We start from the raw sequence: 17,194 nt of genomic DNA on the forward strand, positions 1-17,194 counted from the left end.
CTATTGGTAGCCTCTAAGGGCTGACCCTAGCAGTAGTATTGAGAGACTACCACTAGAGGTCACAGCTGCCATTTTTAAACCAGAGCTACCAGGGGCAGGGACTAGTGGGCTTACCTTATGGACCAACGACTTACTGTACCAGTATGTAAGTTAAGAAAGGCATGGTGTGGGTTTGCTGGGATGTTGGAGGTGGGGCTTCTATGACTGGGGGTTCAGAAAGGGGATAGGGTTATGTTTGGGGGTTTCTATGCTTCAGGGTGTCTAGGGGGGGATTGAAATTAGGGGGTGGCTTGCTATGGTGGTGGAGCTCAGGATGGGGATCACAATCACAGGGGGTGTTGTTACGATGGTGGGGTCAAAGAGAAAGGAATTAAAATCAGGATGAGGGAGACAGCTTGTCACAGTGGTGAGGTCTGGAAGGGGATCTGATCATGTGAGATGGGAGGGTCAAGAGGGACAGGAGAAGGAGAGGGATGCAGATTGCTACCCAGAAGTTTTGCAGGGGTCTTTGTGCGGTTCTATTTGGCACCTAAATTATGTGGGCACTGGCACAGAATATTGCTGTCATATGTGTAACTCTTGGCTCCTCCTCAATTCCTCTCCCATAATGCCACTCTCTGGCCAAAATTTATATGGCTGGAGAGTTCTGATATTCAGCAGCACTGCCCAGTGAAATTATTCTGAACATTGGTAGCTGGCCATCTGAGCGTGATTTCAGTGAGCAGGAGCCTCTCCTGCCCACTTAATTCATTTTGAATATCTACTCCTATAGGTTTTTTTTTGACTTTTGTCTTTTGTTTTAAGAAGTGATTTAAAAAAGAGCCTGCTAATTTATTGTTGGAAACTGTGATAGCACAGAATCTTTTATTATAACTCACCAAGTCTGTCTCGATACAATGTGTGAAGTCTACTTTCATCATTTTCCTCCTTCCGCTCAGAATAAGATTAGTTTGTAAGTGAAGAGTTTTAAAAAGCATATTAAAAGCCTCCCTAGATCAAAAGATCAAAATAATTTACTGATTTGGGAAAAAACATGATGAAAGCCTCTCTCATATTCGATGACATGTATTCAAGTGTCACAATTACAGTTACAGATGTTCACATTATGAAAAGAATTGACACAGCTATTTTTTTTTTACAGAGCAATGTACTGCTTATATTCAGATTGCATTATTTTTTTCTATTTGCAGTATGAATCATACCATAGTGACTAGTTTGTGCTTGGGAAGGGAAATTTTCCAAACAATAGAGATGGATATAAATCCTTTTACCTGAAAATTGTCTATGCTGTCTGTGGATAAAAGCATGTACTGTACAGAGCTTCTTACTGCTCATTCAAGCTTTCTACTGCAGTGAGTCTATCTCCAGTTTGGGTAGGGTCCTTTATTCCCGTTCACTCTGTTCTCCACTTCTGTTCTTACTGGGTTAGATGGACCACCAGCATGGCTATTCTAATGTTAAAGAGAAGGGAGATAGCAAGCAGTTTGTATCCCGCAGTGTAGGGATTTTACGCAAGCAAACATTTTGATGTCTTTGGCCTTTTCCCCCCAATTTTTGAGCATGTTTTAGTTTGTTTCATACATTTTTATGAATTACTTTGTTTAATCGATTGAATGTATTATTTATTTATTTGTGGCATTTATATCCCACATTATCTCAAGGAATCTTGAGTTCAATGTGGTTTACAGTATTTCATCAATACAGATGTGAAAGGAACAGAGTAGAACTGGATATATTGAGCGATTGGGAAGGTTATAGCAAGTTAAGTATAAGAAAAAATATTGACTGTAATGTACATTCAATCACTATAACAATGAAAGAGGAGATATTAACAACAATACATTAGAGATTATTATCATGAGTAGCATACAGTTTAAGTTGGTGCATGGACTTATAATTATAATACCACCCACTCTGCTGCTGCAAATAATCATTTGTTGCACAGTTCTATAACCTAAGTGCTCACATTTACACACGTTACCCACATAAATGTTAAGAATAATAGCACTTATGTGCATAAGTGCTAGCAAGGGGAGCATACACAGGGGTGTAGCATGGACAGGACATAGGTGGGGCTCCTACTAACTTACATCTCTCTGTAAATTACATATCCATGCTGCAGTGGTGAGTGGAAGAATAGCCTAATGATTAATGCAGTGTGCTGAGAACTTAGAGAACTGGGTTCAATTCTCACTGCAACGTCTTGAGAGGTTGTGACAGCCATTTTAATGATGCAGCTGCTATGGGCAGGGGCGAATGGGGTTTGCTTCTGCCCCATCACCCTCATTAGATCACCAGGGATCTGAGGGAGGCCGGGGTGGGGTGGGAGGGGGTCGATGTCACTGGTAGAGGGAGGGGATTGGATGGGCTAAAGGACCATATTGAGGGTTATGAGGATTCTAGCAGGTTTTCGTCCTGGGGCCTGCATAACTGTCTTATGTAGACCCTGGCTGAATATCGACTAGGACCTGCATATGCTCTAGTGCCAGTGCCGGTATGATTAGCACCAGAAATTCAATGCTGGTGCCCAGCATTGACTATCTGGGGCCAGTTTAGCCAGAGATGGTCAGCTTTTAAAAAATACACTGACCACTACCAACTGAATAATGACCAGCGTATTCCTTTATTGCCTAAATTCAAAGTAAAATTGAGTGAGATAGTTTCATATATTCTCATAATGATATAAACTAGATATAGAGTCAATGAAGAATATGTTCTCTATTGAGAAATATCACAACTTGTGTGGTGTTGATTTATTAGAAAATCCAAAGCCTGTGCTATTGGAGCATATTTCTTATAGATCACAGTAAATAGCAAGGATTAGTAATTATGGAAAATGCTAGGATTATTAGAATGGAAAGATACTTTTTCAGTCTCCAAAAATTTAGATTGGTGAAGATTATTATGTATTTTGGTCTATGGTGATGATGTTCAGATATACTATATCCTATTTGAGAACTGTTCTGTTTCCTGCTTAAATGAGTTTCTCATGTCTATTTTTATTTGTTTGAGAATGTGGAAATTATCACTTTTATAATTATATAATCCCAGATTTTTCAGTACCAGGTAACAGACTACGAACCTAGAATTCAAAAGTTTGTAATCTGTTATTTCCTCCTCCCCTTCCCCTCCCAATCTGCATTTGCAGGTGTCTTTCTTCATAGGGATCACCAGCTATGGCAGTAATCAATATACACTGTCTGTGGCTGACTCTGAAGCCTTCCCTTTGCTGCATTCCACCCAGGCAAAAATAGGAAGTTCCATTAGAGGGGGCGGCAGGACATGGCAGAGGGAAGGCTTTCAGTTCAGGTGCAGGAAGGGTGAGTACATTGCTGCCACTACCAGTGACTCCCTATGAAGAAAGACACTTGTTAAGGTAGGTCAGTGGGGGGAGGGATATACCAGATCTCAGAGGCCTCCTGTAGCTGTAGGTCCCAGATGCCCTCTCCAATGCCAGCCCTGGCAAGTGTGCACCGTTGCTGGGTGGGCCTGAACCCAAAGTGGGTGGGCCCATGAACACCTGGGCCCACAGAGGCTATGCCATTGTTTCTGTTAATCATGGTATATATATCAAATCTACGATACACATTTAAAGTTATTGCATGTAAACAAAACATCAGAACATGTAGCATTCATTGTAAACAAAACATCAGAACAAGTAGTGTTCATTAACATCAAATCTACCAAAAATGTACTGGTTGAATAGAATAAATTCCAAATTTGATTGTTGAGGCAAGATGGTGCTCTGTGCCTTCTGTCTTTCTCTCCTTTTCTAGGTAATACAGCTGGAGCTGGAGATGCTAATAACAGGTAGCACTAGAATCTCAGTCCCTAGGACTTCTCAGATATTAATTGGTGTGCAGGTTAGAACAGGAGTGGCAGGCCCCACCGCAGTTTTGCAACAGCAGCAGCAGTGGTATCCACAATTGCATTTCTTCTTTGTTTTCAGTCTTTGTTTTGGCTTTTTAAAGATTGGAAAACGCGTATTAATGTATTTTGATTAGGGTTTCTTTTATTGGTCCACTGTATTCTTCTCGAATCATTCACGGACCAGCCTACCATAAAGTGCATATTTATAAGAGGCATAAGTAGAGGTCAGCTGAGGTTTCTCTGTCTTATTCTCTCTGCAAGCTAGTGATAATGCTGCATGATGCTATTCCCATCTTGTCATTGGCTTTGCTCGTAAAACATTTGTATGGAATGGGTTGAAAATTATTCCTGCAAGCAGAACTAACTTAAGTGCAGAAATATTTGAAGGGTTTCCCCCCGCGTTCTGTATAGGGTGTGTAAAATTTTGCAATTTGCATGCAAATTTGGGCGTACGCCTAATTCGTGCACACAAGTTAATTGAGTAACAAGCCAATCAGCACTGATAACTGGGTGCTAACAATCAATTGTCAGTGCTAATTGGCAAGCATTATTATTTTCAAGCACATCTTGTTTGGCACAGTTCTATAAAGATGCATGCGTAACATCGTATGTGTGCATCTGAAAAAAGGGCATAGCCATGGGAGGGGCATGGGCGAGTCATGGTGTTCAAAGAATTTTCATGCACTGTTACATAATATGGCAGATCTTCACCTAATTTAGGCACAAGGATTCACACCAGCTTTCTGCCTCATGCCTAAAAGTTAGGCACAGATTCTAGCACTTAGTTCTGTTTTAGAAATAGCGCCCAACTCGGAGCCTCAATTATAGAATAGTGCTGAGTGTTCATTTTTGTTGGCACCATGTATAGAATTTGGTCCTTTATAGATGAGTAGATCACATATAACCTTAAGTTCAGTGATTTTGGAAGGCCTTTCATTGAAATCTAAGATCAGTAGTCTCAGTGTAATATTGTATTCCTTGTAAAGTGAACCAATTGAAATCATTTTTATCTCTGAGAGTCATCCTTCATTCTTTGATTGTAAGTCAGCAAAGTTGTTTTTAATGTACATCATGTACCTATCCCCCCCAAAGCAGGGGCGTAGGCAGACACCCAATTTTGGGTGGGCCTGGGCGTAACATGGGTGGGCAGAAGAACCCCACCCTGTCCCACAAGTGATTTGGTCTCTCCCGCTCTCACCTGGATGCCATATGGTCTCTCAAATATCCCCCTCCCCCGCATACCTTTTAAATAGCAGATTTTCACCTGCAGCGAGTAGCAACTAATACACACTGCTCATGTTGGCCCCACAGCCTTCCCTCTGTTGCAACTTCCTGTTTCCGTATAAGCGGGAATACATTAGAGGGAAGGCTGTGGGGCCAGTGCGAGCAGCATGTATCAGTCTCTGCTCGCTACAGATGGAGATCTGCTATTTACAGGGTATGCAGGAGGGACAGCTGGTGGGGCTTGGGGATCCCAGCCAGCCACATCATAGGTGTGCTGCTACTGGGTGGGCCTGAACCCAAAATGGGTGAGCCTAGGCCCACCCGTGGCTACGCCACTGCCCCAAAGTACTGTAGAGCATTTGTGAAATGTTCAGAATACTGCTGCCTGATGAGTTTTCAGATTACAGTTTCACAGCTCTCTGTGATCTTCAGTGGTTACTGATTTCTTTCAGAGTAATTTTTAAAATATTTTCTTTAATAATTAAAGCCTTACATAGTTTAGGTCCAGTAAAAGACTGGTTGGAGAAATATTAGCCTAGTTGGATGCTAAGAGTTTCCGAGGATTTCTTACTGAAGATTTCACCCTCAGGTGTTTTATGACACATCAGTTTTTCTCAACCATCTCCTTGAGGCAGGTCTAGCCAGTCAGGTTTTCAGGACTGCCACAATGAATATGCAGACGTGCAGAAAATGGGTCTCCAATGATATGCAGATTTATCTATCTTAATTTAAAACTTAGCTTTTTCCACCAACATTTAGGGGGAAATTCTAGTATAGTAACGAAAGTAACATAGTAAATGACGGCAGATAAAGACTGCCCAACAAGATAAACTCATTTTACATGGTATGCAATACTTTATATGTATACCCGAGTTTGATTTGTCCTTGCCATTCTCAGGGCACAGACTGTAGAAGTCTTGTACTAAAAGCTCTGAAGTTAAAGTTGAAGCCCCTTAAAATTTCCACTGCAGCCCACCCATATCTATTTAGCCACTGTCAGGCACAGATCATAGAAGTCTGCCCAGCACTGGTTTTGCTTCCCAATTACTGGTGTTGCCACCCAATCTCCGCTAAGATTCCGTCAATCCGTTCCTTTGTGTTTATCCCACGCATGTTTGAATTCCATTACCATTCTCATCTCCACCACCTCTCACAGGAGGGCATTCCATGTATCCACCACCCTTTTCATGAAAAAATACTTCCTGACATTACTCCTGAGTCTGCCCCCCTTCAACCTCAATTCATGTCCTCAATTCTATAGCTTGATGACTCAGGTTAGGTGCCTTGATGCCATTCATTGAATGGCAATTCTATAATGGCATCTAAGCACCAAGATTATAGAAGACTAGAACAAGTCAGGATTAGTGTGCCCACTTATGACAGGTCTACAGCAGTTGTAAGTTGGCACACCAAAGTGTGCCATGCAGTGCACACATCTTATAGCATTCTATAAGCTGCATGTACAAGCAGAAGACATGCCCATATTTCACCCATACTCGCCCACATGTACGCCCCTTTGCAGTTATGCACTGTCCCATAAATTCTATAAAAGCTGTTAGAAACTGCACACACAAATTTGAGCATGCACCCAATTTGTGTGTGCAATTTAATTGAATAACAAGCTAATTAGTGCCAATAATTGGCTTGCCAACTAGCAATTATTGGCACCAATTAGATTTAATTAAAATATATACTCGTAAATTTAGGCAACGGATCCTTGCCTAAATTTTATGTGTGAGCTCAAAATGAGGACATGGAAATGGGTGGTTCATGGGTGGAAAAGGGGCATTCCTAAAATTTACGCAGGTAGTTACAGAATAATGGGGCTATGCGTCATACTTAGGTGCAAAAGATTTGTATCACATTTCAGTTGTTGCAAATGGCCACACATAAAGTTAGGCATGATTTCTGGGTGTAAGTGCTATTCTATAAGCTGTGCCTAACTTTAAGGTGCCCTTTTACTAAGCCACATAAGCATCTATGCGTGCCCAATGTGCTCCAGTTCCAAATTGCCGCCCAGCTACTGCGTGGCTCGGGCGGTAATTTCATTTTTTATGCATGTCCCCTATGCGCCAGAAAATAGTTTTTTATTTTCTGGCACACGGCGCTACCAGGTGGTAAAAGGCATTTGACACGCGTAGACCATTACTGCCCAGTTAACGCATGAGACCTTACTGCTATGTCAATGGGTGGCAGTAAAGTCTCAGAGCCAAAATGGACGTGCACCAATTTTCCTTTTTTCCGCACGTCCATTTTTACATTATTACAGATGCGCTGAAAAATGGATCTGTGTGTGTCCAAAACATGGGCCTACACTACCGCAGGCCATTTTTCAGCGCACCTTAGTAAAAGGACCCTTGAGGTTTATACAATGCTGCTTTTTTCAGCACCAATTTGGGCGTCATATATAGAATCCCCCCCTTATAGCACTTTTGCCTTACTTATGGAATAGTGCATAGAACACTTGTATGCATAAGTGCCAGTTAAAGCACCACTTACGCATACAAGCAACTGAGCATGCCCAGTTGTAGAACTGATGTGTTAGTTCTTTATTAGCTGTTTATTTTCCCTAGATGAGATTTTTGACAGTACATTCAGATTGTATACTCAGAACGTGTAACATGTTCTGAGTATACAGTATATGTTCCATTATTTTATTATGCATGTATTGTTGTAAACTGCCCAGATTTGGAGAAGGTACAGGATATAAACATTTGTAAATAAAATAAATAAAAGTTTCTGAAAATATTTCAGAAATATGATTTTTTAATTTTTATCCTTTCTCTTGGTTTTCTTGAATTTGATGTTATATCTTTCATTTTGCTTGCCATTCTTGCCTTGTAGATATAGGGCCCTGCTTAATAAGTCACGCTATAGGCACACCAAAGTTTTTAGTGTGCATTAAAAATTAGCATGTACTAATGCTCGAGATACCCATATATTTCTATAGGTGTCTTTAGCATTAGTGCACGCTAAAAACCCTAGCACACCTTAGTAAACAGGGCTCATAGTTCTGTTTGCCATATTTAGAGCCCTGTTTACTAAGCAGTGTTATAGGCGCATTAATGTTTTTTGCAGGTGCACTTGATCCCCCGTGTGTTTTTTCTCTGACCAGCATTAATGTTTTTAACATGCGTTAACCATGTACGTGCCTACAATATCCCTATAGGCATCTACATGGTTAGCACGCACGTTAAGTGTAGGTGCGTTAAAAACACGAACGCACCTTAGGAAACAGGGCCCTATTGATTGTTCACTGTGGTTGTAATCTACTCTTTATTTCACTTTGTTTTATTTTATTATTTATTTATACTACTGCACATCAACTTGGGGGTTGTGCAGATAAAGTGATTTTAAAATGTTATTAAAGTCTTGTGTTAATAAAAATCTTGAAACAGTAAAGAATCTATTGTGGAACTATCACTTAAATCATTGCCAGCTTCAATGTTTTTTTCTTCTCTGTCAGCAATCTGTTTTGCTTAAATTAAAGAACACTAGCAATTAACCCATGAACATCTTTATAAACTTCAAATACAATGAAAGATCAGACAAGAACATTTTAGTATAATTGAACAATTTTTTCTGAATAGCTGGTCTAGACTGAAGAAATTATCAAATAATTACTGAGATTGGTTAGGCTGCTGTCTGGTACATCAGAGCCATGAAGGAACAAAACCTATTTAGGTATATATTTTATTTGAATGCTTTATTTATCTCAACAGACATCAGAATATTATTATTAGGGATGCACGTTTGAAATAACATGCAAAATGTCAGAGACATTACCCACATTGATGTGTCAATTACTGCCTGAAACAACAGGGGGAGGGGGGGAAGCATGTGACATTAATAGTGTGGACTTTTCCAAAAAGAGTGCACACTTTTCACAAAGAGCATACACTATTCATGAAGAGTGCACACTCTTTCCAACAGATGGTGCCTTTTTATCTCATGTGTGCAGCATTGTGCATGTGTGCACTATTGGAAAAGAGTGAGTCCTCTTTTATTTATTTATTTATTTGGTTCACTTGTATCCCACATTTTCCCAGCATGTGCGGGCTCAATGTGGGGCTATTAATTGGAGTTAACAGCCAATTATTGGCTTTAATCGATGTTTATTGGCATAATTGGCACCAATTAGCAGTTGCTCATGCAACAGCCCTTAGTTGAAATTCTAGAAGCTGTGTACACAAATTCTATCATGTCCATCTACTAGAGGGCATGGATGTGGGAGGGGCATGGGTGGGCCAAGTGCTTGCCTAGGAGTTAAGCATGCAGGTTATAGAATCATGGCTAGCTAAACCTATGGACCAGGTGAGCACTGGTCCAGAATTTCATCCTCCACTGCCTCCCTTTCCTTAGGAGTGGAGGAGTAGCCTAATGGTTAGTGCAGTGGACTTTGAGCCTGGGGAACTGAGTTCGATTCCCACTGCAGCTCCTTGTGACTCTGGGCAAGTCACTTAACCCTCCACTGCCCCTGGTACAAAATAAGCACCTGAATATATGTAAACTGCTTTGAATGTAGTTGCAAAAACCTCAGAAAGGCGGTATATCAAGTCCCATTTCCCTTTCCCTTCTCTTCCTGCGATCCATTATCTCCTGAAACCCCCTCCATCCTGGAGGAATTACTGAGTGCAAGAAATAGACTATACAAGATCATGTATACTGTACTATGTGAGTAAGCCGCATGAGACAGGAAACTCCCGAAAACTCTAAACAATAAAACAACATTGAACTCCCTCCAATACCAAAATAAGTATAGAAACAGTTAGATTGTGAGGTTGATGCAAAGGGTCCAATATGATTGGCCTGCATCAATTGTTGCACTTCAAGACTAAAGTTTCTAAAAGCCATTATTGCAGAGCCTAGGAAATAGACACAAAGAAGAACAGAGGCTATTGTCAATCCTCTATCCCTTAAAATGTTTGTAAAGGCTTAGTGCATGTCTAGACATATAGACAAGTATCTATTACAGCAAGATCCTCATGCTGCAGATAATTCTGCAGCTTAGCAGGGTCATCAAAATCCTTTGTAACATTATTGTACCTTTAATGTCTTCAATTCCTGACACATGGCTAAAAATAGTTTTTGTTTCTCTGCCATTGCCTTACTAATATCTGGCATAATAATGATCCTCTGTCCCTGCCACGTTAGCAGGGCCTTCACTTTGGCAGTGGTCAAAATTTGCAATACCTGAGGGTAATGAGAGCATTAGGCAATGGAAATTTCTGTTGTGCAGTGCGGTAGGAGGAAACGCAATGAGTGCGTTCAGTTTCAAAAGGCCTATCTGAAGTGAGAACCAGGAGTTCCAATAGAATTTTTCACAAAACGCTGTGGGATCTTTATTCTCCGAGACCTACGGGATCCCTAACATTCTCAAATTGTTTCTGCAGTTATGATTACTGAGGTCTTCAATGTCATTTTGGAATTTTTGAATCTGTCATGTGTGAGTAAAAACAGGACTTACCTTCTCCTCAAACGCAGCAGTTTTTTGCTCTAGGTTAGCAAACCGTTGTTGAAATTCTTGAAATGTATTTAGCAGTCTGTGCTGTCATCTCCTGTTGTAGATCTTGATTGCTGAATGATTTGTGGATAGCATTTCCTGAATATCTTTCAGATCATCCAGGACCATGGTAGTGAATTACTGTGAAAAAACTGGGATCCTTGGCTGGTGCCATCTTCTACAGTGATGGGGCATTATGTTTTAGCAGTTTAATGCCCGAAGTAGCAGCAAAAGAGGCTGCAATCCTGATAGGTTTAATATTAGCCATTACAGAAATACAGCACTATAAAGAATGCAAATTTAGCACCAGAATGCTGTTTATGAACAGTATTTGTAGCAGGCCTCACCAGAGCTCACATACACAGCACAGCAGCATCCCTGGAAGTCTGCAGTTTCATTCCTAACTTTAGGTGCAGGTTCTTATGCCATGTTAAAAGCTGCTATAAGTGCAAATGCCTAACTCTTGGCAGTTAGGCATATAGGACTGGACTGTATATATGGTGCCTGAAAAATCCGCGCCAAAAATATTTACACCTATGTGTATTCTGTAAACCGTGCCTAGATTTAGGAGCTGTTTATAGAGTACATCTAGCGGAGTCCATTTACACCAAGTAAAGGTACAGAGCAGCTATATTCTATAACCGTATGCGTAGATTTTCCAAACTTCCATAGTCCACCCATTCCACGCCCATGCCCTCTTGTTGACAGCTCACATTTGAATTTGCATGTGCCACTTTACAGAATACGCCTAGCAAGTTGTGTGCGTAAATTCTAATTAATGCCAATTAGTAAAAATTATTGCTTAAGTGCAATTATCAGCACTGATGGACTTGTTAAGTAATGACATTGTGCGTGCAAATCCAGAATATGACTAGATTTGTGCACGCAACTTCAGTCATGCTATATAGAATCCAAGGGATAACATCTAGTATTCTATAACCTGCACACATAACTCCTAGACACGCCAATGACCACCCATTAACACCAAGTTTAAGTCAAGAATTGGCTGTTAACTTCAACTAACTGCCAGTTATTAAATTATGTTGTGTACACAACTAACCTTATTCTATAAATTGCATGCATAATTTTGTATGCTACGCATAAAGTTAGGTGCCCAATTTTATAGAATTAGGGAGTAAAGGGGTAATTCTATTGCAGTGCACTTATATTTAGGCATCTGGATGAAAACTATGTGGTGCCTATTCTATAAAGGAAAGTTGGTATCCTCCATCTAATAAACAATGTTATAAATGTCAGTTTTGCAAGTTTAATCCTCTAGGTCATTTGAGTCTCTCTAAAGAGATCTCAAAAGGCTATTCCCCTTAGTGCTTTGGTGTCCTAATGGCAGTACCATCAGTGACTGGCTGCTCTTAATACTGAAGTCCTGGCAATGGCATTATTCAAGGGAAAGAAACAAAAACGGTACCGGTACCAAGCAGGGGTGTAGCCAGAACTTGATTTTTGGGAGAGGCCTAGGGGTGGACTGGGGAGGGGGGGTGGGACAAACATTTCCTCTCAGTCTCCATACCCCCTACCATTGCTGCCATAGCCCCCCATCACACCTTTGATGGCAGGGATGCTCAAGCCCCACCAGCCGAAGACATTCTCTGCCAGACCCAGGGACTGCTGCCTGAGGAACAATGAAGCAAGCAGGCTGTTCCAGCCTCTGACGCCAGCTTCAGGGCATGCTTAGTTTTAACTACATTAACTGAGCATGAACAGAAGTGCTGGCATTGGCGACTGGAGCACCCCATCTTCTTCCTGCTGCTCAGACAGCACAGGCGGGGGCTCTAGCAGAGAATCTTTTTGGCTGGCAGGGCTTCAGCATCACCGGCAGCCATGCATTCAGTGCTGCAATTTTGGAGAGTGCCTGAGCCCAAAATGGGAGGGGGGCCAAGCTCCTGAGCCCACTCCCCCACTCCCCCACTCCCCCCTCCCCCGTGGATAAGCCACAGCTACCAGGTAAGCAAAAAACCTCTGATGAACTAGTACATGCATTGCTGTCCACAGTGCTGAGCCTCTGTTAAACCCACAATGGCAACAGGCAGAGTGAAGATGATATTGCATAAGAAGGAAACCTCCAATGAACAACTCGATGATTGTAAATTACAGACCTTCAAAGTGCCAGTGCAGAACTGAAAGCAAAGAGTAAGAGTTAGCTGTAGTGTCCACAGTGCTGCCTTGAATGTGGGTATAACCTCTCCTACTCAATTTTGTACATGTGTGCATATGTCATATTTTAACAATCCCTTCCTGCAATACTCACGTCTCTAGGGGCTCTCAGTCTATAACGTGACTCTTTTCTGCTCATTGAACAATTTCACATCCAGTTCACTGCATGTATGTAATAATTCTGCCACAATAGAGCATAATTTAAAGGCAAAACATATGAACATTTCAAGCCAAGAAAAGCAGATATTCAGTCAAACAGATGCCTGGAATAGCCTATCAGCAGGGATGGCAGTAAACAAAACTAAGAATTCATATATACTGAAAGATGAACCAAGGTTCATAGTATGTATTTATTTATTAGGATTTATTTACAGCCTTTTTGAAGGAATTCACTCAAGGCAGTGCACAGTAAGAATAAGTCAAACATAAGCAATAGACAATTACAGCGGTAAAAATACTCAAATAACAATATAAAGTATGGCATGGTATACTACTTACAATGTCAACACAATACGTAATAGAACATTTTAATTGACAGTGTAGGGTATAAGCAAAGATGGAACATGTATAGGTAAGAGTGTAAGAGGAGTTAGAAAACAAGGTGACTAATTTAAAGAAAGTTGTACATGAGGTCAAAGAGATGATTAACATGCATGGGAGAGGAAAATATAGCATAAAAATTAATAAGGGTACATGTGTTTGGTGTAGATGTGAAGAAGGATACATTATTCCCATCTAACCAGTACAGGGGGGAGACAACAAAATCAACTTGCAAAACATGTCATTATATAGTTGAAGCATCAAGGTGAGAGAAAAGGGTGACCAAGGTCAACCGGTATAGATCTACAGTTCTCAAAAATAATAGAAGAGGTGACAAGTTGCCTAGCATGGACAGCAGGATAATTTGGCTATAGTCTTCAGCTTATGGTAATAAGGGTAAGGCACAATCTCTTACAGGCAGTCAAGCTTATATGGCAGACAGCTGGATGCTCTCCTTATTGCCAAGGATTGTAAAAAAAAGCACAGAAGAGCAATAGAGTCAAAGTAGGGTACAGCCAAGTGGGTACTGGGTGTGCCAAATTATACTTCTCTGTCAACATCTGTGATATTATAATTCAAAATTTCAAACACAAATCTAAACCAGGATCAACCCTATCCAAAGCTGCAAGCAACAGCAATACACTTTAATGACATGCTGATTTCTGTAGTGCAAGTGCAGAATGTCTACAAATCACTTCAAATATCTGTATATGACAGCAGAGTATCAGCTGTTGTGCTATAAAATCTGTTTTTTTAATATACAGTATGGAGTACACTCATTTTTTATCAGTGGATTAACTCATAACAATTGTGTACACTGTGGAAACATATCTCTGTGAAATTACTCTGTTGTCTGAGACTCAAGGAAAAAGAGTGACATAGGGAAATGAGAGAGAAGAAAAACTTAGGAAAAGATTTGGGGGAATATACATTTATAATGGAAACAAAAAGCAAAATAGGAGAGACCAAGATATAAGAAGAGAATAAGAGAGAGAAATAAAAAGACAAGAGAAGGTTTCAAGCTGAGAGGTTTGGAGAAGGAAACGATAGTTTTCAATTTTAATCCTGAGACCGAAGATCTATTGGGACCATGCTATTATGGATAAACCATGTAAAAAAAAAAAGTTATCTGTCCATTTACACTAGAAAATTGCCAGGTTGGGATGAAACAGCTATTGCTATTTTGCTTTATAGAATTCATATAGAAAGGGTACAACCAAGCAAATACGTCCATAAGAATTTGGAACAAAATATGTACCTGAAAATATTTTTGAGTCTAAGAATGATTGCTTCACATTTTTGAGCTACAAGAAGAAATTGTGATGTAGGGCTATGGTTTATTTGTATCACTTAAATTAAGAAGTTCGTAACTGGTGCTCAAGCTTATTTATCAAAGATTAATGCCAGCACATAAAGGTTTAATGTCAGTACAAAGTATTTGTTTTTTCACCAATCAACCAGGGCTAATCCATTAAAGTGGGGAGTTGTGCTGTATTTTGTGGAGCAGCAAAATAGTGTTGGTTTTGTGTGTGTGTGGTTTTTTTTAGCCATATTTTCCCTAAGCGACAGCACCTGTCAGAGAGGCTTCATCCTTTTAATCCGTATATCTCCCCATATGCATAGGCAGAAAGACACACACACAAAGACACCATCTCTCTCACACACACAAAGACACATACATATGCACACACAGAAATGTATACACATGCAAAGGCTCACATACACAAACAAAACACACAATGACATGCACACATACGCATGCAAAGGCACACAGACATCACATACAAAGACATTCTCATACATACACATCCTCTCTCTCTCTCTCTCTCTCTCTCTCTCTCTCTCTCTCTCTCTCTCTCTCTCTCTCTCTCTCTCTCTCTCTCTCTCTCTCACACACACACACACACACACACTCACTCATACACACATAGTAACGTGGTACCATAGTAAATGATGGCAGATAAAGACCTGAACGGTCCATCCAGTGCACCAACAGAAATGCACATATATGCAGAGGCTCATATACACAAACAAAACACACAAAACACACAAAGACATACAAACATACACTTGCACACACAGAGATACACCAAAGATACGTACATGCACAATATGCACACACACACACACACACACACACACACACACAAAGACATCTCTCTTGCTCTCACACACACATGCACACATATGCAAACACACAGAAAGACACATGCACACACATGACATGCACAAGGAGCCAGCTCTGTTGGGTGCTATGGGTGCTTGAGCACCCCCAATATTGAGAAAATTCCTTGAGTATGTTCAGGGAGGGGTTATTTCCACTGGGCTTAGCACCTCCAATAAATTTGAAAAGTTGGCTCCCAAAAGGCACACATAGAAGGCACATCTCATTCATCCCCTATTACCCTAACAAGAAATACTTTACCATCTTTTCAGACCCAGTCCCCAAACAGACATACATGAGTTTTCAAATGGAAGAAATGGAAACCCACCATTGTGTCACACTTTAACCTTGCCATTGTAAAACAGGTTACCTAAAGTTAGGTGCCAGTTTGCACACTTAAGTTATGGAATACTACACGTGTGACTGTTATGCACCTAACTTTAACACACAACTTGTTTAGTGCATAAAAGCAAGGGGATGTTTACAGGGGGAGGCACATGTGTAGGGCATGGGTGTGTCCAATTATTATGCACTTAACTAGAAGTTGACCCTGCGTTAAGCTATTGAGTACCATCATAGTGATGAATGGGAAAAAATGGTCATAACAACAGCACTATTGTTGATGGAAAAGAATCTTTGTGAACCATCATGGAATGTAATGTTTGCAACACCTGTGAAGCCATTGAAGGTAAAATAAACCATGACAGAGTAGTACAACACAGATCTAGATTTCCAGAGGGGGTCTGTACAGTGGGAGATGATGTCAATGTAGAGTATGTAGATTTTGCTATAGTGTATAAATAGAAATCAAACAAAATAAAACATGGAAAAGAAAATAAGATGATACCTTTTTTATTGGACATAACTTAATACATTTCTTGATTAGCTTTCAAAGGTTGCCCTTCTTCGTCAGATCGGAAATAAGCAAATGTGTTGGCAGATAGTATATATAAGAGAAACATCAAAGCATCACTTTGACAGTCTGACAGAGTGGGAGGGTGGTGGTATGCATGGGGACATCAAAGCATTTCATTGATATTCTAACAGGATGGGTGTTGGTAGGTGACAGGAGGGTAATAAACAGAGAAATAAACAGAGAAATACACCCTTTCTCTGTTTATTTCTCTGTTAATAGACCAGTAATGTGTACTATTCAACAAGTCTGCACATTATAGACCAGATTCTATATATGGGGCTTAAAAAATCCACACGGAAAACATTTCCGCCTAGGTGCATTCTATAAGATTTAGACGCGGAATATAGAATATGCTTAGTTGATATCCCAGTGCCTAAAACTACATGTCTCCGTTACATCAACAAAAATGTGGCTTAAATCCCTGCATGTAGATTTACGTGGACTGGGCCATATTCTATAATGATGCGCATAAATTTGGGAATGCCCATGAAATGCCTATTTCCCCACCCATGGCCATGCTCCTTTTGAACTGCATGCTTTAGAATTTAGGTGCAGTATATTACAGAATATGCTTAGCAAGTTATGTGTGTAAATTCTAATTATTGCCAATTAGTGCTCATTATTACCTGTTAAGTACTGTTAAAAACACTGATTAGCTTGTAAAGCCAATATAAGTTACGTACGTTGATATGAAATATACCTGGATTTCAGCGCAGAATGCTAGGCACTCAAAGGTGTTGGGAAGAACTGGTGCTAAATGCTAGTCTATAACAGTGGTGTAGCTACATGGGACCACGGGGGCCTG

Source organism: Microcaecilia unicolor, chromosome 10, assembly GCF_901765095.1.
Source record: "Microcaecilia unicolor chromosome 10, aMicUni1.1, whole genome shotgun sequence".
Classification (NCBI taxonomy): Eukaryota; Metazoa; Chordata; class Amphibia; order Gymnophiona; family Siphonopidae; genus Microcaecilia; species Microcaecilia unicolor.